The sequence below is a fragment of the Bubalus bubalis genome, chromosome 14 (genome assembly GCF_019923935.1).
Source record: "Bubalus bubalis isolate 160015118507 breed Murrah chromosome 14, NDDB_SH_1, whole genome shotgun sequence".
Classification (NCBI taxonomy): Eukaryota; Metazoa; Chordata; class Mammalia; order Artiodactyla; family Bovidae; genus Bubalus; species Bubalus bubalis.
Window position 1 is genome coordinate 9227615 of NC_059170.1, and position 24538 is coordinate 9252152.

At 42.8% G+C, this 24538-nt stretch overlaps 1 long non-coding RNA gene across 1 annotated transcript; it reads right to left on the reverse strand.

Annotated features, from left to right (window-relative positions):
• Positions 1-10447: 10447 nt before the first annotated feature.
• LOC123329064 lies at positions 10448-14112 on the reverse strand. Its single transcript, XR_006544204.2, has 3 exons — positions 14002-14112; positions 12295-12335; positions 10448-11187 (listed from the first exon to the last, which is right to left on the reverse strand). It is a non-coding gene; the product is annotated as an uncharacterized LOC123329064 (long non-coding RNA).
• Positions 14113-24538: the final 10426 nt, after the last annotated feature.

A 24538-nucleotide genomic window follows, 5' to 3' on the forward strand; every position in this document is an offset into this window, starting at 1 on the left:
TGCTCCAGATGGACACGCTCTTCCCCCCGACTCACCACCCGCCTGGACCACTGCCAGCTAAAGAGCTGGTGTCTGTCCAGTAGAGATGCTGCCACAATGGTTGCAGAAACCTTACCTGTGTCACACGTTCTAAAGTAGGTGGGGTTGAGGTGTGGGGGTGAAGGGCATTGACGCCCAGATGTGAGGAGTCCTGCAGGAGGCTGCAAAGGAAGACCTGAGTTCACACACGGCTGTGCGCTTACCTGCCCGTTGGTCTGCTCTTCTCTGTTCACCGATGATCCATCACATGCCATGCACTGCTCTAGGTGCTGGGATGCTCCGTCAGTGACAAAGTGAGCAAAATTTGCACCTGTAGAATCACAATCTGTTTTCACAAGACCCACAGGCAAGGTTTAGTTTCAGAAATGCTGATATTGGGGCATTTGGCCCCAAGAGGCAGCAGCAGGAGTTCTGGCCATGTGGGGAGATTACACACTGTACAAGCTTGACCTCAGCTCCTCCCCTTCCCCACTCGCCTCCTTGTCACCTGTATCCACTCCTCAGGTCAGGTTGGAGAAGCTCCATCGACCCCCAGCTTTCCTCAGATATCTTCCTGCGAGGCCACGAAGTTGAGCCAGCTCTGTCTCTTTGCAGCACTTCTAGTCCTTGGGGACAACCCAGGGGGAGAAACCAGAAACCAGGCCCAGGGTAAGTGCATGCTCACCTTTGCTCTCTAGGCTGGGGGTGGGGGTGATGAGGGGAGTCCATGGAAGGGGCTGGGGAGCAGGGCTGACGTGAGTGCAGCCAGCCCTCTCTGGATTTCTTCTGGGACACTAACAAATGGACGTGTTATTACATGTTCAGCTTTTAAACAAAGGTATCCCACCTCACTGAACCTGATCAGAGACCCCACTTCTGAGACTCTTTTCCTGGTCACTATCTTTTTCCTAAATCTCAGTGTCATAAAATAACAAGATCCACCTTATTTATTTGGATCCTGGTTAATGCTTCAGGCTTCCTGAAACTCTTGGGATTTACTGTTTTTCTGTAAGTCATGATATGAGTCAAGGGTGGGATCCTAGACAGTGTCTGGATGGGACTGGGTTACAGCAGACACCATCAAATGATTAGAGGGTTAGAACTACCAACCTCCATTGCCTATGGGCAGAGGAGAGGGTACTGAGATTGAGTCAATCACCAATGGCCAATGATTCAATCAACTTGCCTAGCTCCAACCCTCAGTTAAAAATCCCAAAACATTGGATTCTGAGACCTTCAGGGGAGCTGACCACACAAAGGGATTGTGAGGTGGGGAGAGTCCTGAGAGACCTTGGAACCTCTGCACCCTCGGTTCCCCATTTGTCCTATTCTTCTCCATTCGGCTGTCCCTGGGTAAAAGGCTTTCTTGAGTTCTGTGAATGGTTCTAATAAGTTGCTGAACATGGAAGGTGGGTCATGGAATCTATGAATTTATAGTGAGTTGGTCACCCTTATGAGAGACCCTGGAACTTGTGATCAACACCTGAAGTGTGGGCCACCCTCAGGGATGTAGTCCTTACCCTGTGGCATCTGGGTCACCTCTGTGAATTTAGTGTCAGAAGGGAATTCCCCCAGCTGGTGTGGGGGAATCAGTCACTGTTGGTAGAGACCCCCCATATCTGGTGTCAGGGAAAAAACCCAGACAGTCTTCTTCATCATTTGGGTCTGAAGTGAGATTCAGGGACAGGGGACTACTGTATTAGGAACAGTGCACTCAGAAACCTTTACCAGTTCTCTGCATTTTCAGAATTCCTGGCAGAATCAGGTAGTTTATTAAATGGGCTATGGCAGGATATCATCTTGTTCTGATGCTACCACTTACGTGCTATGTGTCCTGGGGCAAATTATCTGCAGTTTCCTCAGCTGAATGGTGGGGAACAGATTACATGAGTTTTTTGAAAGGCATTGTATTCAGTCCCTAAGTTGTGTCTGACTCTTTGCAACCCTATGGACCATAGCCTGTCAAGCTCCTCTGTCCATGGGATTCCCAGGCAAGAGTACTCACTCCCAGGCAAGGAGTGGGTTGCCATTTCCTTGTCCATTGAAAGGATTGCCAGTCATGAATATAGAGTTTACACAGTCATGGTCCATGATGTCCATTTTCTGCCAAAATGTTTTAGTTTGACAGACTAAACCATACCACCTCCCCAAAAAGAAACTTAAGTGTCAAATAACAATCATTTTTCTGTTATGAAATTAATCAGGGAGTTGAGTGACAGCTGAGTGTCTTCCTTCCAGAGGCAACCTGCAGGCAGAGCAAGAATGCAGTGCTGGGGTCCAGCCCCAGCAGGATCCAGGGATACCCTCAGGATGAATGGCGTCAGCAAGAGAAATGAAAGTAAAAGGAGAGAGAATGAGGTTGATATTCCTTGGTTTACACAGAAAGCCAATAAAGCCCCTGACATGGGACTTGCTCTGTTCACGGAGGCCTCAGGTGCCCTCTAGATGAGGCAAAGACGCAGAGTGCCTTCTCGAGAGGGTTAGAAGCCTGGGCAAAAAAGTGAACTCAGAGAGCCTCTTTGCTCCAGGGGATCAGCCTGAAAAGAGAGAGAGAGAGAGAGAGAGAGAGAGAATGACATGGGGAGACCAAGTGTAGGTGGAACAAGGTCTGCAGCTTTATTTCCAAAAGGAGCTTTTATACCCTGAGTTACACATTTCCAGAAATGAAAGATGCAGGGTCATACAGAGTCAGCTCAACATTCCATCAGTTTTACCTTTATTGAAACCAGGACATTTTCTGCATACCTTTCCATTTACAAGGGTCTTATGTTATGTACATTATCTTCTGGCCCTGTGGTCTGCTAACATTTTATGACTCTTTCCTGATAAAGGCTGGTCAACCAGAAAACTTGTTTTTTCCCTTAAAGTGTTTTTTCTTTATTTTTCTAATCTGTGTCCCCCTCAGAAAACAACGTTACATTCTTATGGAGCAAAGGTGCAGTGGGTTACAACAAAGAAAGAACTTATTAACTCAAGGGTCTTATGTTGCTAATGCCAAGGCTACTGCTTGTTTTTCTTACATTCTAACTATATTAACTAATGCACTCCCAGGCGCACATTGGGTAAGGGATAAGGAAACTTGGTAGAAAACTTTGGCTCAACAATGCAGTATTATTTTAATAAAACTTTTTTCACTGCTTGAAGGTTATGGTTGGGATGTTGTGAACAATCATGTGTGTTAGTTGCAAGAGTATGGATAAACCTGCCAAGCAGGCTAGAATGCTAACATAGGGGTTAGAATTGAAATACTACTTTCAAGCCCAGGAGACTTATTAACTAGAGCCCTAAGTTGATTTTCTTCAGAGAAAGGTGGTCGGGCATAGCCCCCTGTTAATGTCAGAAGAGTTGGTGAAAAGTATAATATAGTAAACAGTAGACAGACAGACTTTGGTTTTGGGGTAGATGCTCGAGCAGGTCCAGGGAGTCCCTCAAGTCCTGATCTGCCTTGCCTGTCAGTTCTCCTCCACATGACCTTGTCATGGGAGGGATCTCCCATGCTGGCTCCCGGCATCTCCCCCCTTTCTATGTTTTAAGACAGCCAGATGTAATTCAGTCGCGAGCTTCTGAGTGCTCTGTTGAAGAGGTCTACCAATACAAGGAAGAACAATCATGAGAAGCAGAACTAGAGCAGCCACAGTGGCATAGCTAAAAATAGTAGACAGAATTTTTCCTGAAATAAAGTGCAAAAATGTATGAAAAACGTCATTTGCTGCTCCTGCGGCAATAAAATCCAATCAGGAATGTTCCATGGTCTTTATCTGATTGTGAAGTTTTCCTAAATCTAAACTAACGCTGGAGCTATTCCATACTCCCAAAATGTGGTTTTTAATTCTCTCCCAGTTATAATCTGTCTTGTTTACTTTCAGGGGTGTTACACAAATCACCGGTAGTCGGCATGACAAGACAGTGTCAATATCACTTTTAATTTCTGTAATTCCGTCCCAATTTGCATTACCTCCTCCTCCAGGGCATCTACCTCCATTTCTAGTTTCCTATCTATAACTTCCTGTGTTGCTAACATTAAAGAGACATTTTTAGACATAGTATCAACATATTGAGCAGTATGCACTTGTTGAGTCAATGATATTACCGCCACAGTGACAGAGGTAATTGCAGTTATTAAAGGTGATATTCCCAAGATAAGTAAGCCCACAAACCATTGTGATCGCATCAAATCTTGTAATTGTTGCAACACAGCAAGACCATAGTTATCATTCCAATAAGTGGTTACAGTCACAGGCACCATAAGATAGGGTGGACGTTGCAACACTACAAAGGAGCAAACATTATGGGTGGATCTATTTGTTGCTCATCTGGGATTTCCGATGCCAGTTGTCTTGGGTACTGTTGGACTCTCTGTGTCGGCGGGGGAGGTAGAGGTAGAGGAGTCCCCTTCCTTTTTTGTGGTCGAAGTAATGAGGGAACCGGGTGCCAGGGGGACTGTGACATGACGAATCAGTCTGTCCGGGATCCAAATCGGAGAATCTGTGTCCTGGGGAAAAATATAAGCATACCCTCCTCCAGGAAACTTCTAGCGGAGGCCTCTTACCCCCATATGGAGGAGGAGGCATGGGGAGACAGGAGTGTCCCATTGGTCCCAGACTCTAGGACTCCAGGGATCTCAGTAACCTCAGGGGTCCGAACAGGAGAAGTGGAGTCATGTGGAAACACATAAGCATACCCTCCCCCACAAGTTAGCAACACATCTGGCCTTTTTCACTCTCTTCTAAGGAGGTCTTTTCACTTGACCAGGGGCCGAGTCATAGCCCCTTCAGGAATCCAGTGTCTCATCATTGTAGTCTGCCCCTGTGTGTCTATGTTTAAATGATTAATTACAAACAAAGCATGGTGTAGAACGTGATGTGGAGAGGAATACTTAAATTTTCTCCATTTTAATTTAGCTATCTGATTTTTTAAAGTCTGGTGTGCCCTTTCCACTCTGTTTTGACCTTGGGGATTATAAGGTATTCTTGTTGAATGTACTTTGGAAAATTGTTAACAAAGTCTCTTAAAAGCAGCAGAAGTATAAGCTGGGGCATTATCTGTTTTTATTTGTTTGGGGAGTCCTATTTGGGAAAAACATTGAAACAAGTGCTGAATTACATTTCTTATTGCTTCACCTAATCTAGCAGAGGCTATAATAACCTGAGAAAAGGTATCCACGGTAACATGCACAAAGGACAGTTTTCCAAAGGCTGGGATATGAGTTACGTCCATTTGCCAGAGAGCATTAGGCCTAAGGCCTCGGGGATTTACTCCTAATGGTGGAGATGGATTAAATATTGGGCAATTTGGACATAACTTAACTATTTGTCTAGCTGTTTCCCTAGGGATATGAAATTCATACCTTAAACCAGCTGCATTTTGATGGTGAATTTTGTGAGAATTTTTGGCCTTGTCAATCTTTTTATATAAGTTTAAAGCAATTACTTCAGTTAATGCATCTGCCAAAGCATTTTCTTCATGTAAAGGGCCAGGCAAGCCAGAATGGGCTCTAATATGTGCCACAAAATATTTTTTATCTCTGTGTTTAATGTCTTTCTGTAAATCAGATAACAAGGAGAAGATAGTAGTTTTATTTTCCGGAATATTAGCAGTCTCTATATGAGGAAACAACCCTACAATATATCGGGAGTCAGTCAAAAGATTGAAGGTGTGGTCTCTTAAATGTTGAAAAGCCCAAATAACTGCTCGTAACTCAGCCTTCTGGGCAGATGTCTCTTCAATTACCTGAACATGGGATATTTTATCAATAATTGTGACTGCTTTACTGTTAGAGGAATCATCTGTGATAATTAAAATTGTCCCTTCCAAAGGTTGAATAGAAAATTTCTTTGGAAAAATTACTGGATGTGTTTTCAAAAAAAAAAGCCAAAGGGGGCTTGAGGACAAATGAAAGAAAATTTGACCCTGGAAATCTATCAGGGCAACTTGCCAATCATCACTATTTTGTAAAAGAAATTGCAGTTGATCTTTATTGAATGGAATCACTATATTTGTTACTTTTTTCCCAAAAAGTTTCACCCCCCCTTTTTTTTTTACCTTTTATAATTAATTGTGTCACCAAGCTGGGATAAGATAAAACTATTTTTCTAGGGGTCACTGGTAGATGGAGCCATTTCAATGGGCCTTTTTGCCACAAGTATCCTGTAGGTGTATGTTCTATGGCAAGAATAATTAAATCCCATCCTCTGGTAATATTAATCCCAATTAACTGATCATTTAAAGCCTCATCCACTTTAACAAGAGCCGACTCTGTCTTACTAGTCAACTTTTTCTTAGAACTGGGATTAGGATTGCTTTTTAAGCAATCAAACAAAGGCTTCAAATTTGCAGTAGTCAGTTTTAAATGTTCAGTTCAGTTCAGTCGCTCAGTCGTGTCTGACTCTTTGTGACCCCATGAATCACAGCACGCCAGGACTTCCTGTCCATCACCAACTCCTGGAGTTCACTCAGACTCACGTCCATAAGTCAGTGATGCCATCCAGCCATCTCATCCTCTGTCATCTCCTTCTCCTCCTGCCCCCAATCCCTCCCAGCATCAGAGTCTTTTCCAATGAGTCAACTCTTCGCATGAGGTGGCCAAAGTACTGGAGTTTCAGCTTTAGCATCATTCCTTCCAAAGAAATCTCAGGGCTGATCTCCTTCAGAATGGACTGGTTGGATCTCCTTGCAGTCCAAGTGGGTGTATCTAATTAATATCTCCTAATAATTTTTGGAAATCATTTAAAGTTAGTAAACCATCTCTCCGCAGCTGCAAAGGGGCATGACTCACAGTATGGGTATTTAATACCCTCCCTAAATAAGAAAAGGAGGATTTACTTGTATCTTATTTGGAGCTATCTTTAAACCCCAGTTTTCCAAAGCCTCAATCAATTCAGACAAAATTTGTTGCAACAAGGCTCTGTCCTTATGAGCTGCCAAAATATCATCTATATAATGTATCAAATATAGATCTTTATATTTTCCTCTAACATTTTGTACAGCTTGGTCTACAAATTTCTGACACAAGATGGGGCTATTTTTTATTCACGGAGGCAAAACCTTCCATTGAAACCTTTTAACAGGGCGGTTTAAAATTAGCTGAAGGGAGACTGAAGGCAAACCGTTCAGGCTAGAGGTTGAATCAGTCATAAATGTCTAAAGATTTAATGCATCATGATTTGTGATGATGCCTTACATAGTAATGTACAGTACTTCAACAGGGCAATCATGTTATCAAGAGAACTGAGATCAACCCTGGGACCAACACAGGTACACACTCCATCCTGACTCACCTGGACCACTGCAGCAGCCTGCCCCAGGTCCTCTGTCTCTGCCTTTTGCTCCCTAGAAGTCACTCTCCACACTGCAGCCACAGGGACCCTGTTAAAACTGAAGTCCTATCCCATTGTTGGGCTTCCCTAATGATCTCAGAGGGTAAAGAATCTGCCTGCAACTAGGGAGACCCAGGTCCAATCCCTGGATTGGGAAGATCTCCTGGAGAAGGGAATGGCAATCCACTTCAGTATTCTTGCCTGGAGAATTCCATGGACAGGAACCTGGTGAACTACAGTCCATGGGGCCACAGAGAGGCAGACACTACTGAGTGAGTAACACTTTCATCCCATTGTTCCCATGACCAATCCCTCATGAATTCCCAGCTCTCTCAGAGTCAAATTCTGATTCTTAAGAAGTCCTTCAAGCTTCCTCACGACCTGCCCCCGTGGCCTCTCTGCCTCTTCCACTTTCCACTCTGTCCCCCGCCCCCCGCCAACCACTCAGCTCCCTGGTCCTGGCTGCTGCACAAACACACCAGGCTCATTTTTGTCAGCCTCTGCTCAAGGCCTCCTTATTCCAGAGTGTTTCTTTAACTTCTACAGCCTCCTGTATCCCCATCACTCTCTCTCTACAAAACACTCATCGCCACCTGGCATGAGATTTTCCAGCCTTAATTGTCTATTACCCTCTTAGAAAGCATATTATCTTACTAGTTTTCTTTTCTGCTGCTTTCCTACACCAAGAAATATAAGTTTTAGGGGGAAAAACATAAGTATTTAATGAATATTTGTCAAGGGGATGAATTTCCCATTTCATCCTCATGCCAAGTTCATAATCATTGAAGAGACTGGATATAATAAAACTCCTGTTAGTCTATTTGATGATGAGGCTTATTTATATAATTATGAGTCTCTTCTAACATCCTATATCATGATAGGAAGATAAAAATAATAGTCTGACTGGGAGGAAAGAATATGAGCCTTGAGTTTTGACTAATATAGTGCCAGCCTGGAAAAAGCTGTCTTGGCCCCATGAGCAAGTCACAGAAGTCCTTCATTTCCTACTCTGCCTGCAGTTGCCTCTGGAGGAAAGAAGCTCAGCTGTCACTCAGCTTTCTGATTGATTTCATAACAGAGAAATGATTATTATTTCACACACAAATTTCTATTTGGGTAGGTAGTGAGGAAACGTAGGTAGACAAGTCTTCTGGACTAAAACACTTTGGTGGAAAATGGACATCATTGACCATGACTGTGTAAACTCTTCATACTCATGACTGGTAAGTCTTTCAAAAAGCTCGTGTAGCCTGGTCCCCCTATTCAGGTGAGGAAATTGCAGATGACTTGCCCGAGGACACAGAGCATGTGAGTGGCAGGATTGGGTCAGGACAAGACACTCTCCTGTCACAACCCATTGTATAAACTACCTGAATATGCCAGGGATTCTGAAAATGCAGAGAAGTGGTAAGGGGTTCTGAGAGCACTGTCCCTAATACAATAGTCCCCTCTCCAAACCCCAACACCGACACAAAGAATAAAGAGGAGTGAGTCTAGGTTGTTTCCCTGACTCGAAACATGTGGGGGTCTCTGCAAATAGCAACCAGTTCCCCAACACGCCACTGTCTCAGAGAGATGAAATGACGTGCCCAAGAGCACACAGCAGCATAGTGAGTTACTTAAGCCCATCTCCTTTCATTAACACCAAGGCATTATCCTATTACACTGTTACAAATTAATAATTTGAGTAAAAATTAAATTTGTTATATATTCACAGTATTAATGTTACTGCTATCAGATCTGACATTGGTAAAAGTTACTCTGGAAATACCTGTGCAAATCATTTTAAAAGTAACTTTTTCTTCTGATCACAACATGATGAGATTGATAGACAAAGCAAAAAGCAACCTCTGAGTTCCAAGACCTGCCCTGGCACCACAGTGGGCCCAATAGTCTTCTGCTCAATAGTAACATTAAACAGAACCTCAATATCAGACAAGGTCATTCTGCATCCATGAAATATCAGGACAAAAATAAGACATTTGGTAATCATGTTTGAACACAGACAAAACAAGCTAAATTAAAGGAACAACCAAAATGACCAGACATCCCCCTATCTTCAGTGACTGCTACTTCTGGGAAGGAAATGGCCACCCCGGTCCAGTATTCTTGCCTGAAAAATCCCATGGACAGAGGAGCCTGGTGGGCTACAGTCCATGGGGTTGCAAAGAGTCAGATGTGCCTGAGTGACTGAGTTGAGCAGAGCAGACTTAAACTGGAAACCAGATTGTTTCTAGTGGTCTCTGGCTAAAAACACTAACAAATACAACCACTATCCTTATTTTATAATAAAGAATGGAAAGCTCAGAGATGTTGAGAAATTTGCCCAAGTCTACAAGGAAGTAGTGAGTAACAGCACCAGCACCAGCACCATCTGTGTTCTTGTTTCATTATCGTTCTTTCTGTGGTCCCCATGCTTCACTTTCCTCATGTGTAGTAACACAGATAACTCTCTGTTTTCCAAAAGTGTCTCCAGCCTACCTCCTCCCAGAGGCAGGAGCAAGAAAACATCATCAAACTCCCTCTACTTGGGAGACCGGGGGCCTGCAGTGTGAGCAAATGAATACAGCAGCTGAGAGCCATCTCCATGCCTCCATTCCCTCCCTTGAAGGATTCTTAGGATGATAAATAGAATAATACAGGCAAAATGCTAACACAGAGCCTGGGACACAAAAAAGGTAGTTGCCCTTTCTTTAACTGAAATAAGAAGCCCCCTCCCCACATGTGACCTCAGGGAATCAGATTCCTTAGAAAAGTGGACAACTGAGTCTGATATCCATTCTCCTTCTGAGAGTCCAGGAGAACAACCTGCCCCTAAATTGGACTGAACTTAGAAGTAAGGAATAAAAGCCTACATATTGAGGTGTCTGTGTCCCAGGTTTTTGTGTAGCTTAGAGTGGCTGTGAAAAGGTAGATGATGCTGTAATGGGTTTTCTTCCTATGCCTGGTAGGGCACACTCTGTAGATGGGGAAAAGGGAGGTAGCCACTGCTAAGAAGAGCAGAGAGGATCACCATTTCCATGGACCTTACTGGTTAAGGTTTGTAGTTGCAAACAACAGACTCCACTCCAGTCAGTTTAATTTTGAGTATGCATTTATTGAAATATAAGCCACAGTGTTTGAAGCTACAGAAAAGAAAATTGTAACATCATTGTGCAGTCAAGGAGCTTCTTTATCCCAAACCCTTGTCTCATGATTGATGCTGAGAACTGGAGGCTGGAAATTCCACCATGACCACCCACAAGAAGGGCAGTGATGGTGGGGAGGGGGATGACGGTGAGGATGCTGTGAGGATGCTGGTGAAAACAAAAGTCCTGTCATCAAACGACAGGCTCTGTAGTCACTGTGGGCATGAGGAATGTGCTCCATCCAGCATTCCTTCCTTCCTTAAAGAATTATGAACTGTCTCCTTGGTGTCAGGAACTGCACTAAGCACTCGGGATAAAGGCAAGGCTGGCTTTCATGGTGCTGGGAGACAGCTGGATGAGACAGAATTAAGACATGTAGACCCATGGAGGAAAGGAAATAGACAGGTTCTGCTGAGCAGGGTAGGGGAAAGAACTGAGAGGAGACTGTTTCAGAAGCAGCCATGGCTCAGTCCTGCAGGGATCCTCCTCAGACTTCAGAGTTTCAGGGACCACTCTTTGCATGTCCTCTTGCTGAGTTCCAGCTCCAGACGTGGACACCGGTCATCTAGACAGATCCAAGATTTTCCAAAAAATGTGGAACCGTAGTCCCCATGATCCGAATGGCCAACGAGAAGGAAATGAGTTTTTCAAGCCTCGGGTGGGGGTGGGGGGTGCCAGGAGCACTGCAGACCTGCCCTGGAGGGTGGCTGAATCAGTGTTGCCATCTGAGAAAGGGGAGCATATGATCAGGCTCAGATGATCATAAAGAGGCATCTAGGGTTGACCTGCCAAGCTCACCCGTGAAGGACACGCTCAGGGTTACAGGTTTCACAGAACACTGCAGCCTCTTCTCCTGGGAGGCAACAAGGAGGAAAGACACTGTGCAGGTATGAATGGTGTGTGGTCTCCTGAGCTCCACCTCTTTCCCCAACCTTCCCCTCCCACCCTGACCTGACCCTTGTCTTACCACCAGGACCTGGTATTGATATATATATATCTCAAATATATATATTTGATATCATTAAAAGATATATATTTGATCCCTCAGTGACTCCTCCTTTCACTGAGAGTCAAATTCTGATCTTAATAAGTCCCACAAGTTTCCTCATGACCTGCCCCCATGGCCTCTCAGCCTCATTGCCTTCCACTCCCTTCCCCTACGCCCACCCAGCTCCATCCACCCTGGTCCTGGCTGCTCTTCCAACACACACCAGGCACATTACTTCTACAGCCTCTGCTCAAAGCCTCCTATCACAGAAGATTTCCCTGACCCTGGAGAGAAAAAGCACAGCATCCTTTCTCCACGTCCCTCTCTACCTTCAAGAAACTTATGACCTACTATAGGATTTCTCCCCTCTGCTATTGTTTGTCTCCCTCCTAGAAGGCAAGTTATTTTGCCATATATTTTTCACAGCTGTTTCCCCACCCCAAGAACAATGCTTTGTAGGGACTTAATTCCCATTTTCATTTTCTTAACAAGTACACAGTCTTTAATAGAATGGATATGATCAAATTTTTTTTAGTAAAATATCTACCTGATCATTGGACATATTTACATAATCATCTCTAATATTCAGTCTACTGAAGATAATAAAATAATGTGATCCATGTGATCACTGTATTATTATTAACCCCAAAACCTCTCTGAATCCAAATATTTATAGATTTTTATGGGGGTATTTGATAATTAGCCATACTGACTGAATTATCGGCCATGGCTGATTGATCTCAATCTCAGAGCCATCCACTCTCCCAAGAGGTGCTGGCAAGAAAGTGGTGAAAGTTCAAGCATCTAAGTGAGTGTTTGAGGTTTTGGGGAGACCAGTCCATACCTGAAAGCTTCCTGGTTGCCTTTCTTGAGTGCTCTCATGACCTATGAAAGAAGATAAATTCCAAGAAGTTTAGGAGGCCTGGGCCATGAACCAAGACAAAGATCAAATATAGATAATAAAAGAATAGTCAAGAGGGAACCTGAAAACTATACGAATCTGCCTTGGTCCTGCGAGCCAACCACACAAGGGCTGTGTTTCTTGCTTACCCTGCAGTTACTCTGCTCTTTTGATCCCAGGTCTTTCTGGTTTATTTTAATAATGGAGGAATATCAATATATGACACCTAAATATTTTTTCTTGCCCAAGGAAGGTACATAGACTTTTTTTTTCATGAACACATCTTACTAGAAAATGGAAAAAATTGGCCATGAAATGTGATTAAACTCTTTATATTAACGACAGGTAATCTTTTCAAAGAACCCATGGAACATGTACCCCGTATTCAGATGAGGAAACTGCAGATGATTTGCCCCAGGACACAAGCACGTGGGTAGTGGGGTCAGGACTAGGTACTGTCTAGTCACAACCCATTTGATACAGTACCTGATTCTGCCAGAAATGCTGAAAATACAGTTTACCTGTAGAGTCTCTGGATCCAGTGTCCTACTTTCATTACTTCCGTGTCCTTAAGCCTCATCTAACCCCTCATATCACAGGTGAGGATGAGTCTGAGTTTACCCTGATGCCAAATACATGATGTCTCTACCAACACTTAACAGCCACAGTCAATGTACTTTTGGTAGTGTATTGGTGGGCTTAGCGCAGATTCTGTAGGTTGAGGGCTCAAGATTGTCCTCAGTTCAGATGCAAGCCATGTGATCTCGAATAACTCATACTTGCAACCAAGTGGCCAAAAATCAGAGGTTCCATGACTCCACCTCCATGTTCAATAACTCTATAGACCCAGCGACTGAACTCAGGAAACACCTTGCTTATTGTACCCATGTTATAAAAGATAAAGCTTGGGGACAGTGAAATGGAGGAAACGGGTAGGGCAAAGGCGGAGTGGAGATGTGCGGAGCCTCCATACCCCCGTGAGCCCAGCACCCTCACGTCACCTCCTTGTGTTCATCACCCTGAAAGCTCTCTAAACACCAGTGTTCATGGATTTTTATTTAGGTTTCAATACAAAGGCATACTGATTGAATCAGTGGTCATTGGTGATTGAGCTCAATCTCCATTCCCACCCCTCTCCCCAGAGTTGCTGACATGGATGGTATTGAAAATTTTAACCTTTAACTGCCTGTTTGTCTTCTTCTGGAGACACAGGCAATTCTGATGATATCTTGGATGGACATTCATTACCTAAGGAAGACAGTGAATTCCCAGAGGTTCAGGAGGCCTGGGTCATGAATATGGCCAAGAATGAAATATGGATGCTTTTATTACACTACAGTGAGGATAAGAGACACTGACCAGGAATAGAGGCTCAAAGATGTGGTCCCTGACTCGGTATTTTAGGCGGGATATATATATATATATATATATATATATATATATATATATATTTTTTTTTTTTAATTCTAATTTTCCTTTTTTTTTCCATGTTGAGAGTGGTGAAATGTTCCTGCAGTTAAAACTAGCCAATTTCAGGGGAGAAATCCAGAGGGGGCTGGCAGCACCCACCCTACCCCTGCTCCCCAGCCCCTTCTGTGGACTCCCCTCTTTTCCCTCCAGTGTGTAGAGGAGAGGTGAGGCTGGACCTACCTGGGTGTCCGGGGTGCTCTCCACCAGGATAACCAGGAGGAAGAGAAGGGCTGCAAAGAGGCAGAGCCGGTTCATCTTTGTGGCCTTGCAGGAGGGCTCCTGAGGATGCTGGTGATGGACTGAGCTTTTAATATCCTGGCTGAGGGGTAGGATCAGGCCATGAGGAGGGGAGTGGGCAAGGGGAGGAGCTGGGTCAGTCCTGTTTATTGTGTGATCTCCCTACCTAACCATGTCTCCTGCTTCTCTCTGCAGGGGCCAAATGTTGAAAAACAGCAGTTCTCAGACCTGCCAATGCCTGTGGGTCTCATGTAAACATAGATAGTGACCTGACAGGTGGAATTTGTCCATCTGAACACCTAGAGCTGTGCCTGGCGTATGATGGATGGTCAGTGAGTGGATGAGAGCCGACCAATGGACAGATAAGTCATCAGTAGTGTGTTAGTGCACATCCACCTTTTCAGCCACGTGCAGGTGTCATCTCACCTGGACCCCAGTGCCCTGACCACCTCAGATGACAGGTGTGACACAGGACACCTTCCTGCAACCATTGTCACAGCTCCTCCACTGGATGGATATGTGCTATTTACCAGGCACTGGTCCAGGTAGGAACTTAGCTAGGAAAGGTGACATTGTCCTGGGCTGTAACCCTGTTTATGCTTCAAAAAAGGAGTAAAGAGGAGGCAGCAGAGGGGAAGCAGGGAGCTGACACAGGTGGTGTCCACAGCCTGACCACATGTCATCCCTCACCTGGTTTCACAAATAGGAGAGCTGTTTGCCCTAGTGGACTTCAGGGGACCTTGGAAGATCAGCTGCAACCTCCTCCTTCCTCCTGCTCTCCCTCAGTGGCGATGGGGCCACAGGACCTCAGCTTGGGTGGGTACCAGCTCTGCGTTTTCCTAACTTTGCTCCTGAGGATTTAAATCTCCCAGAGTCCTGTGTCCTCAGGTATCAGATGAGATCCACGCTGCACACATCATGTGGTTGACGTGGAAGCAATGGAAGCAACAGGCATATATTCCTTCTCCCTGAGAAGCTAAAGTCCTTTGCAATGTTAATAATAACAATAATAAGGAGTAGTTATAGCACACAAAACCTAGCTTTTCTATGTGTTACATGTTATCCTAAGTACTTGACATACATTAACTCAAACAGTCCAGAAAAATCCTAAAAGAGAGGGTGAGAAGCTATTGATACTTTTTCACGTTACAGAATAAGAACCTGAGATAAGAACAAATAAAATAACTTGCTTAAAGCCCTAGAGTGGTCAGAGAGTTTTTGAACCCAGGATTCTGACTTCAGAATCTGTGCACATGCACTCTGCTGCATTGTAAGCTGTAAACTATAGTGCACACGTGAGGGGTGACACACCCACAATCCCTTCACTCTCGTATATTCACTCCAAGTTACAATCATGTAGCACAAGTCTCTTTACTCATCCACACACAGACAAGCATTTCCCAATCTCTCTTTCTCTCTCTCTCTCTCACACACACACACTGTGCTCCACTCCAGGCCCAAGGAGAAGGGAGCTGGGCTCAATGACCAGAAGCCCTAGGAGGAAGTCCAGCCAAATGTCAAGCAGGCACACAGCTGGGTGATGAGCTGAGAGGACATGGGGGGCTGCCTTCCTGCACAGACACCCTTTCCCTGGAGAAGGGCAAGAGCTCTCAATACCGAGCTGCCCCAGGACAGAAGGGCTTCGGGAGCCCGTGAGTCACCAAACAAGCCACTGTGAGAGGAGGGTCTACTCTCTCCTCAGACATTCCACATGCATGATTTCATTTAGCCTCATGTCCATCCTACAGCATCTGAGAGTTTCATCCCCCTGTGTGAAGGACAAAGCCAAGCCTCAGAGAGGTGAAGCCACTTGCTTATGACACACGAACAACAGAGGGTACAGTGAGGATTCTAGTTCGGGAGGCCTTCTGACCCTGCCCCTCTTCCCCTCAGTCTATCCACCTGAGACCAGGGAGCAGCAGAGACTCCCCTAACAACAGACACATCTCTTTTCTCCCCCGTCCTCTGTCATCTGTCTTTCTCTCCCAATCTCCTCCTTTCCTGGTCCTCCTCACTCTGATCCAGGTTAGAAGCCCCAAGACCAGAAGCCCCCTGATGGGCTCAGCCTCCTTCTCCTCCCCCCTCCAGCTTGTGAATGACTGAGGTCTCTAATTACAAACCTGCTGCGATCATCTTCAGAGAAATAAGAAGGCGGGAGCATCACAGGCATTGTATTCTGGACAAAGATCCAAGACTATGGGACTCCAGATATTATCTCTGCTTCTATTTCTTGGTTCTTCCCTCTGAAATTTAAGAATTTTAGATTCCATGCTATCTAACTGGATAGATAGACTGAAATGGATAGACTGCACCCGGGGTAGACACATGATGTTTAGATTTCTGTGACGTAATGCCCTCTGAAAGGGGCATTCATATCCATGTCATGCTTGGCCTCTTTCTTACTATGTGATATAACAATTTTTGGACCTACAGAGTCTTCCTCCTTAAAAGTGCTGTCATGAATACTGTTATTTAAGGATTATTTTAAGCATTAAAAGGAAGTGCTTGCTGGGGGTGCTCAGTCACTCAGTCATGTCCGACTCATTTCGAACCCATGGACTACAGCTCGCCAGGCTCCTCTGTCTGTGGGATTCTCCAGGCAAGAACATCGGAGTGAGTAGCCATTCCCTTCTCCAGGGGATCTTCTCAGCCCAGGGATGGAAACCAGATCTCCCACATTGCAGGAGGATTCTTTATTGTCTGAGCCACCAGGCCAGCCCATTAAAAGGAAGAACATAAATCAAGATTGTATATCCAGCTAGAATATCAGTATTGTTAGCCCACACATCACATTTCACAGTTTTTAAAAGTTTGCCAGGACTTAATAGTGGGAGTTTATAGAAAATAAATTTCTAGCATTGTTAGAAAAAATGAACAATCTGGCAACACAGTCCTGCAATTTATCAAGAACAGTGGATTTCAACGTTGAGTGAGCATCAGAATCCTTTAGACATTAGTTCCAAAACAGATTTGAGAGTTCCAGTTTCTGAAGTTTGATTTGGTAGGTCATGGGTGGGACCTGAGTGTCTGCATCTACCAAGTTTCTGGGGCTGAGAGTGCTGCTCGAAGGACCATGCTTTGAAAGCTGTGAACTAAGCTAAGGAGAGCTGTTCTGTTTTCAGGAGGGGAGTGTTCTCTCCAGTTTCCATAATCCCCGCTGTTCCTTATAGTCCCTCCTGCCTCCACCCCCACTCCAAATATTTACATAACTCACTTGGCTTGGAAGGCATTTAACATTGTGACCTGAGAGGTGGATTCACAACAAGTGTTCTAGAAAAAGTAGCTTGTTGTTATTTAACCATCTTAGGAGTTAAGCTTCATTATTCTTATATTAGAGATAAAGAAACTAAACTACAGCTCAAGAATGTGACTTGCTGAAGGAGAAATGGCAAGGAAGGAAGCAAAGTTCCTTCAGAAATTCCTTTCTTCAAAATCAGAAGGAAGACAATTGCCAGAAACTGTTAGTCATGTGGGTCCCCAGTTATTTCTATGTTACTAATACAAAAACAAAGAACATCTAGGCAATACTATCAGAAATTAACACACATGATGCATCAAAGAATTTGGAAGTGACTGTCTAATATTAGATTAGATATAGCTTCCCTGGTAGCTCAGCTGGTTAAGAATCCTCCTGCAATGCAAGAGATCCTGGTTTGACTCCTGGGTTGGGAAGATTCACTGGAGAAGGGATAGGCTACCCATTCCAGAAATCTTGGTCTTCCCGGGTGGCTCAGACAGTAAAGAACATAGCTGCACTGTGGGAGACCTGGGTTCGATCCCTGGATTGGGAAGATCCCCTGGAGAAGGGAAGGGCTACCCTCTCCAGTATTCTGGCCTGGAGAATTCCATGGACTGAATAGTCCATGTGATAACGAAGAGTCAGACATGACTGAGTGACTTTCATCTAATTTTTTTTTTAATTCATGCTGCTTAATTTTTTAATTTATTTATTTTAATTGGAGGCTAATTACAATATTATAGTGGTTTTGCCATACATTGACATGAATCAGCCACAGGTGTACATGTGTTCCCCATCCTGAACCCCCCTCCCACCTCCATCCTCATCCCACCTCTCAGGATCATCCCAGTCCAGAAGCCTAGAGCACCTTGTCTCATGCATGGAACCTGGACTGGTGATCTGTTTCATATATGATAATATACATGTTTCAGTGCTATTCTCTTAAATCGTAACACCCTTGCCTTCTCCCACAGAGTCCAAAAGACTGTTCTATACATCTGTGTCTCTTTTGCTGTCTCGCACATAGGGTTATCGTTACCCATCTTTCTAAATTCCATATATATGCATTAGTATACTGTATTGGTGTTTTTCTTTCTGGCTTACTTCACTCTATATAATAAGCTCCAGTTTCATCCACCTCATTAGAACTGATTCAAATGCATTCTGTTTAATGGCTGAGTAATATTCCATTGTGTATATGTACCACAGCTTTCTTATCCATTTGTCTGCTGATGGACATCTAGGTTGCTTCCATGTCCTGGCTATTATAAACAGTGCTGTGATGAACACTGGGGTACATGTGTCTCTTTCAATTCTGGTTTCCTCGGTGTGTATGCCCAGCAGTGGGATTGCTGGGTCATATGACAGTTCTATTTGCAATTTTTAAAGGAATCTCCACACTGTTCTCCATAGTGGCTGTACTAGTTTGCATTCTCACCAACAGTGTAAGAGGGTTCCCTTTTCTCCACACCCTCTCCCGCATTTATTGTTTGTGGACTTTTGGATAGCAGACATTCTGACCGGCGTGAGATGGTACCTCATTGTGGTTTTGATTTGCACTTCTCTGATAATGATTGATGTTGAGCATCTTTTCATGTGTTTGTTAGTCATCTGTATGTCTTCTTTGGAGAAGTGTCTGTTTAGTTGTATGGCCCATTTTTTGATTGGGTCGTTTATTTTTCTGGAATTGAGCTGTAGGGGTCACTTGTACATTTTTGAGATTAATTCTTTGTCAGTTGCTTTGTTTGCTATTATTTTCTCCCATTCTGAAGGCTGTCTTTTCACCTTGCTTATAGTTTCCTTTGTTGTGCAAAAGCTTTTAAGTTTAATTAGGTTCCATATGTTTATTTTTACTTTTATTTCCATTACTCTGGGAGATGGGTCATAGAGGATCCTGCTGTGATTTATGGCAGAGAGGGGTTTGCCTATGTTTTCCTCTAGGAGTGTTATAGTTTCTGGCCTTATGTTTAGATCTTTAATCCATTTTGAATTTATTTTGTGTATGGTTTTAGAAAGTGTTCTAGTTTCATTCTTTTACAAGTGGTTGACCAGTTTTCCTAGCATCACTTGTTAAAGACATTGTCTTTTCTCCATTGGATATTCTTGCCTCCTTTGTCAAAGATAAGGTGTCCATAGGGGCATGGATTTATCTCTGGGCTTTCTATTTTGTTCCATTGATCTACATTTCTGTCTTTGTGCCAGTACCATACTGTCTTGATGACTGTAGCTTTGTAGTATGGCCTGAAGTCAGGCAGGTTGATTCCTCCAATTCCATTCTTCTTTCTCAAGATTGCTTTGACTATTCAATGTTTTTTTGTATTTCCATACAAATTGTAAAATTATTTGTTCTAGTTCTATGAAAAATACCGTTTGTAGCTTGATAGGGATTGCATTGAGTCTATAGATTGCTTTGGGTAGTATACTCATTTTCACTATATTGATTCTTCCGATCCATGAACATGGTATATTTCTCCATCTATTTGTGTCCTCTTTGATTACTTTCATTAGTGTTTTATAGTTTTCTATATATAGGTCTTTTGTTTCTTAGGTAGATATATTCCTAAGTATTTTATTCTTTTCATTGAAATGGTGAATGGAATTGTTTCCTTAATTTCTCTTTCTGTTTTCTCAGTTAGTGTATAGGAATGCAAGGGATTTCTCTATGTTCATTTTATATCCTGCAATTTTGCTATATTCATTGATTAGCTCTAGTGATTTTCTGGTGGAGTCTTTAGGGTTTTCTATGTAGAGGATCATGTCATCTGCAAACAGTGAGAGTTTTACTTCTTCTTTTCCAATCTGGATTCCTTTTATTTCTTTTTCTGCTCTGATTGCTGTGGCCAAAACTTCCAAAACTATGTTGAATACTAGTGGTGAGAGTGGGCACCCTTGTTTGTTCCTGACTTTAGAGGAAATGCTTTCGATTTTTCATCATTGAGGATAATGTTTGCTGTGGGTTTGTCATATATAGATTTTATTATGTTGAGGTATGTTCCTTCTATTCTTGCTTTCTGGAGGGTTTTTTTTTTAATCATAAATGGATGTTGAATTTTGTCAAGGGCTTTCTCTACATATATTGAGATAATCATATGGTTTTTATCTTTCAATTTGTTAATGTGGTGTATTACATTGATTGATTTGTGGATGTTGAAGAATTCTTGCATCCCTGGGATAAAGCCCACTTGGTCATGATGTATGATCTTTTTAATATGTTGTTGGATTCTGTTTGCTAAAATTTTGTTAAGGATTTTAGCATCTATGTTCATCAGTGATATTGGCCTGTAGTTTTCTTTTTTTGTGGCATCTTTGTCTGGTTTTTGTATTAAGGTGATGGGGGCCTCATAGAGTGAGTTTGGAAGTTTACCTTCCTCTGAAATTTTCTGGAAGAGTTTGAGTAGGATAGGTGTTGGCTCTTCTCTAAATTTTTGGTAGCATTCGGCTGTGAAGCCATCTGGTCCTTGGCTTTTGTTTGCTGCAAGATTTTTGATTACAGTTTCGATTTCCATGCTTTAATGTGTCTGTTAAGATTTTCTATTTCTTCTTGGTTCAGTTTTGGAAAGTTATACTTTTCTAAGAATTTGTCCATTTCTTCCAAGTTGTCTGTTTTATTGGCATATAGTTACTGATAGTAGTCTCTTATGATCCTTTGTATTTCTGTGTTATTTGTTGTGATGTCTCCATTTTCATTTCTAATTTTGTTGGTTTGATTCTTCTCCCTTTGTTTCTTGATGAGTCTGGCTAATGGTTTGTCAATTTTATTTATCCTCTAAAAGAACCAGCTTTTGCCTTTGTTGATTTTTGCTATGGTCTCTTTTGTTTCTTTTGCATTTATTTCTGCTCTAAGTTTTAAGATTTCTTTCCTTCTACTAACCCTGGGGTTCTTCATTTCTTCCTTTTCTAGTTGCTTTAGGTGTAGAGTTAGGTTATTTATTTGATTTTTTCTTGTTTCTTGAGGTATGCCTGTATTGCTATGAACCTTCCCCTTAGTACTGTTTTTACAGTGTCCCATAGATATTGGGTTGTTGTGTTTTCATTTTCATTCATTTCTATGCATATTTTGATTTCTTTTTTGATTTCTTCTGTGATATGTTGGTTATTCAGAGCGTGTTGTTCAGCCTCCATATGTTGGAATTTTCAATAGTTTTTCTCCTGTAATTGACATCTAATCTTACTGCATTGTGGTCAGAAAAGATGTTTGGAATTATTTCAGTTTTTTAAAACTTACCAAGGCTAGATTTATGGCCCAGGATGTGATCTATCCTGGAGAAGATTTCATGTGCACTTGAGAAAAAGGTGAAATTCATTGTTTTGAGATGAAATGTCCTATAGATATCAGTTAGGTCTAACTGGTCCATTGTACCAGTTAAGGTTTGTGTTTCCTTGTTAATTTTCTCTTTAGTTGATCTATCCATAGGTGTGAGTGGGGTATTAAAGTCTCCCACTATTTTTGTGTTATTGTTAATTTCCCCTTTCATACTTGTTTGCCTTACATATTGCAGTGCTCCTATGTTGGGTGCATATATATTTATAATTGTTATATCTTCTTCTTGGATTGATCCCTTGATCATTATGTAGTGTCCTTCTTTGTCTCTTTTCACAGCCTTTATTTTAAAGTCTATTTTATCTGATATTAGTATTGCTGCTCCTGCTTTCCTTTGGTCTCTATTTACATGGAATATCTTTTTCCAGCCCTTCACTTTCAGTCTGTATGTGTCCCTTGTTTTGAGGTGGGTGTCTTGTAGACAACATATATAGGGGTCTTGCTTTTGTATCCATTCAGCCAGTCTTTGTCTTTTGCTTGGGGCATTCAACCCATTTACATTTAAGGTAATTATTGATAAAGTATGATCCTGTTGCCATTTACTTTGTTGTTTTGGGTTCGAGTTTGTACACCCTTTCTGTGTTTCCTGTCTAGAGAAGATCCTTTAGCATTTGTTGGATAGCTGGTTTGGTGGTGCTGAATTCTCTCAGCTTTTGCTTATCTGTAAAGCTTTTGATTCCTCCTTCATATTTGAATGAGATCCTTGCTAGGTACAGTAATCTAGGTTGTAGGTTTTTCTCTTTCATCACTTTAAGTATGTCCTGCCATTCCTTCTGGCCTGAAGAGTTTCTATTGAAAGATCAGCTGTTATCCTTATGGTAATTCCCTTATGTGTTATTTGCTGTTTTACCCTTGCTGCATTTAATATTTGTTCTTTGTGTTTGATCTTTGTTATATTGATTAATATGTGTCTTGGGGTGTTTTGCCTTAGGTTTATCCTGTTTGGGACTCTCTGGGTTTCTTGTACTTGGGTGGCTATTTCCTTCCTCATTTTAGGGAAGTTTTCAACTATTATCTCCTCAAGTATTTTCTCATGGCCTTTCTTTTTCTCTTCTTCTTCTGGGACTCCTATGATCTCTGAGGTTGTCCTCCTTTCTTTTAATTCTTTTTCCCTCTCTGCTTCATTTATTTCTACCATTCTATCTTCTCCTCACATATCCCATCTTCTGCCTCCATTATTCTACTGTTGGTTCCCTCCAGAGTGTTTTTGATCTCATTTATTGCATTATTTTCATTATTGATTGACTCTTTTTTATTTCTTCTGGGTCCTTGTTAAACATTTTTTGCATCTTCTCAATCCTTGTTTCCAGGCTATTTGTCTGTAACTCCATTTTGTTTTCAAGATTTTGGATCATTTTTACTATCATTATTCTGAATTCTTTTTCAAGTAGACTCCCTATCTCCTGCTCTTTTGTTTGGTTTCATGGGCATTTATCATATACCTTTACCTGCTGAGTATTTCTCTGCCTTTTCACCTTGTTTATATTGCTGTGTTTGGGGTGGACTTTCTGTATTCTGGCAGTTGGTGGTTCCCCTTTATTGTGGAGGTTCCTCACTGTGGGTGGGGTTGGATGGGTGACTTATCAAGACTTCCTGGTTAGGGAAGTTTGCGTCAGTGTTCTTGTAGGTGGAGCTGGATTTCTTCTCTCTGGAGTGCAGTGAAGTGTCCAGTAGTGAGTTTTGAGATGTCTGTGGGTTTGGTGTGACTTTGGGCAGCCTGTATATTGAAGCTCAGGGCTATGTTCCTGCATTGCTGGAGAATTTGTGTGGTATGTCTTGCTCTGGAACTTGTTGGCTCTTGGGTGGTGCTTGGTTTCAGTGTAGATATGGAGGCTTCTGGATGAGCTCTTATCGATTAATGTTCCCAGAGTCAGGAGTTCTCTGGTGTTCTCAGGTTTTGGACTTAAGCCTCCTGCCTCTGGTTTTCAATCTTATTCTTACAGTAGACTCAAGACTTCTTCATCTCCTTTCTAAGACAATGAGCTGCCTTTTGGGTGCCTGACGTCTTCTGCCAGCATTCACAAGTTGTTCTGTGGAATTTGCTCAGCATTCAAACGTTCTTTTGATGCATTTGTGGGGGAGAAAGTGGTCTCCCCATCCTATTCCTCCACCATCTTAGGACCGCCTCCACTTTCATCTAATATTAACATAGATGATGTGGCAAAGAATTTGGGTGTGATTTCATGAATGTAAAATCATATTTATCAAGAAAAAGAGGCAGGTCCCAGCAGTTCCAGCTGAGAGAGGAGGGGCAGGGTCCAGGCACCCAGGTTACAGAAGGTTCTGGAGGTGATGGTGGGGTGGCAGATGAAAGTGAGGATGCAGCGAGAGAGAAGGTTAGGACAAGATCCTGGATTCACTCCAGTCATGAGGAGCTTGTCTCCTGCATTCCTTCCTTCCTTCCTCCAATATTCATGGACTGTAACCTTTGTGCCAGGAACTGTGCAAAGTTCTAGGGACAAAGAGAAGGCTTGCTCTCATGGTGCTTAGAGCAAACTGGATGAGACAGAAATAAAGCAAGCAGGCCCATAGGGGGAAGGAAAGAGGCAGATTTCTGCTGAGAATGGAAAGGTTGAGAAGGAAGAGGAGGAGGCAGAACTTTTTCAGAAGCAGCCAGAGCCCAACCTGGGAGATTATTCCTTAACCTTCAGCATTCCCGGGGAGTACAGTCCACAGGTTCTCTGAAAAGAGAGAGGATTTTGCTGACTGACATCTCTGAAGACCCAGACGTGGACACCATACACCCTGACCATCCCAGAAATATGCAACCACAGTCCTCCCAGGACTGAGGTGACCAACAAAGAGCAAATGAATTTTGCAGGTTAGGTGGGGCTCTCAGGAGCACTGTGACCTCCTCTCCAGAGTGACTGACTCAGTGTTCCCATCTGAAAAATGGGAGCATGTGAGTAGAATCAGATTAT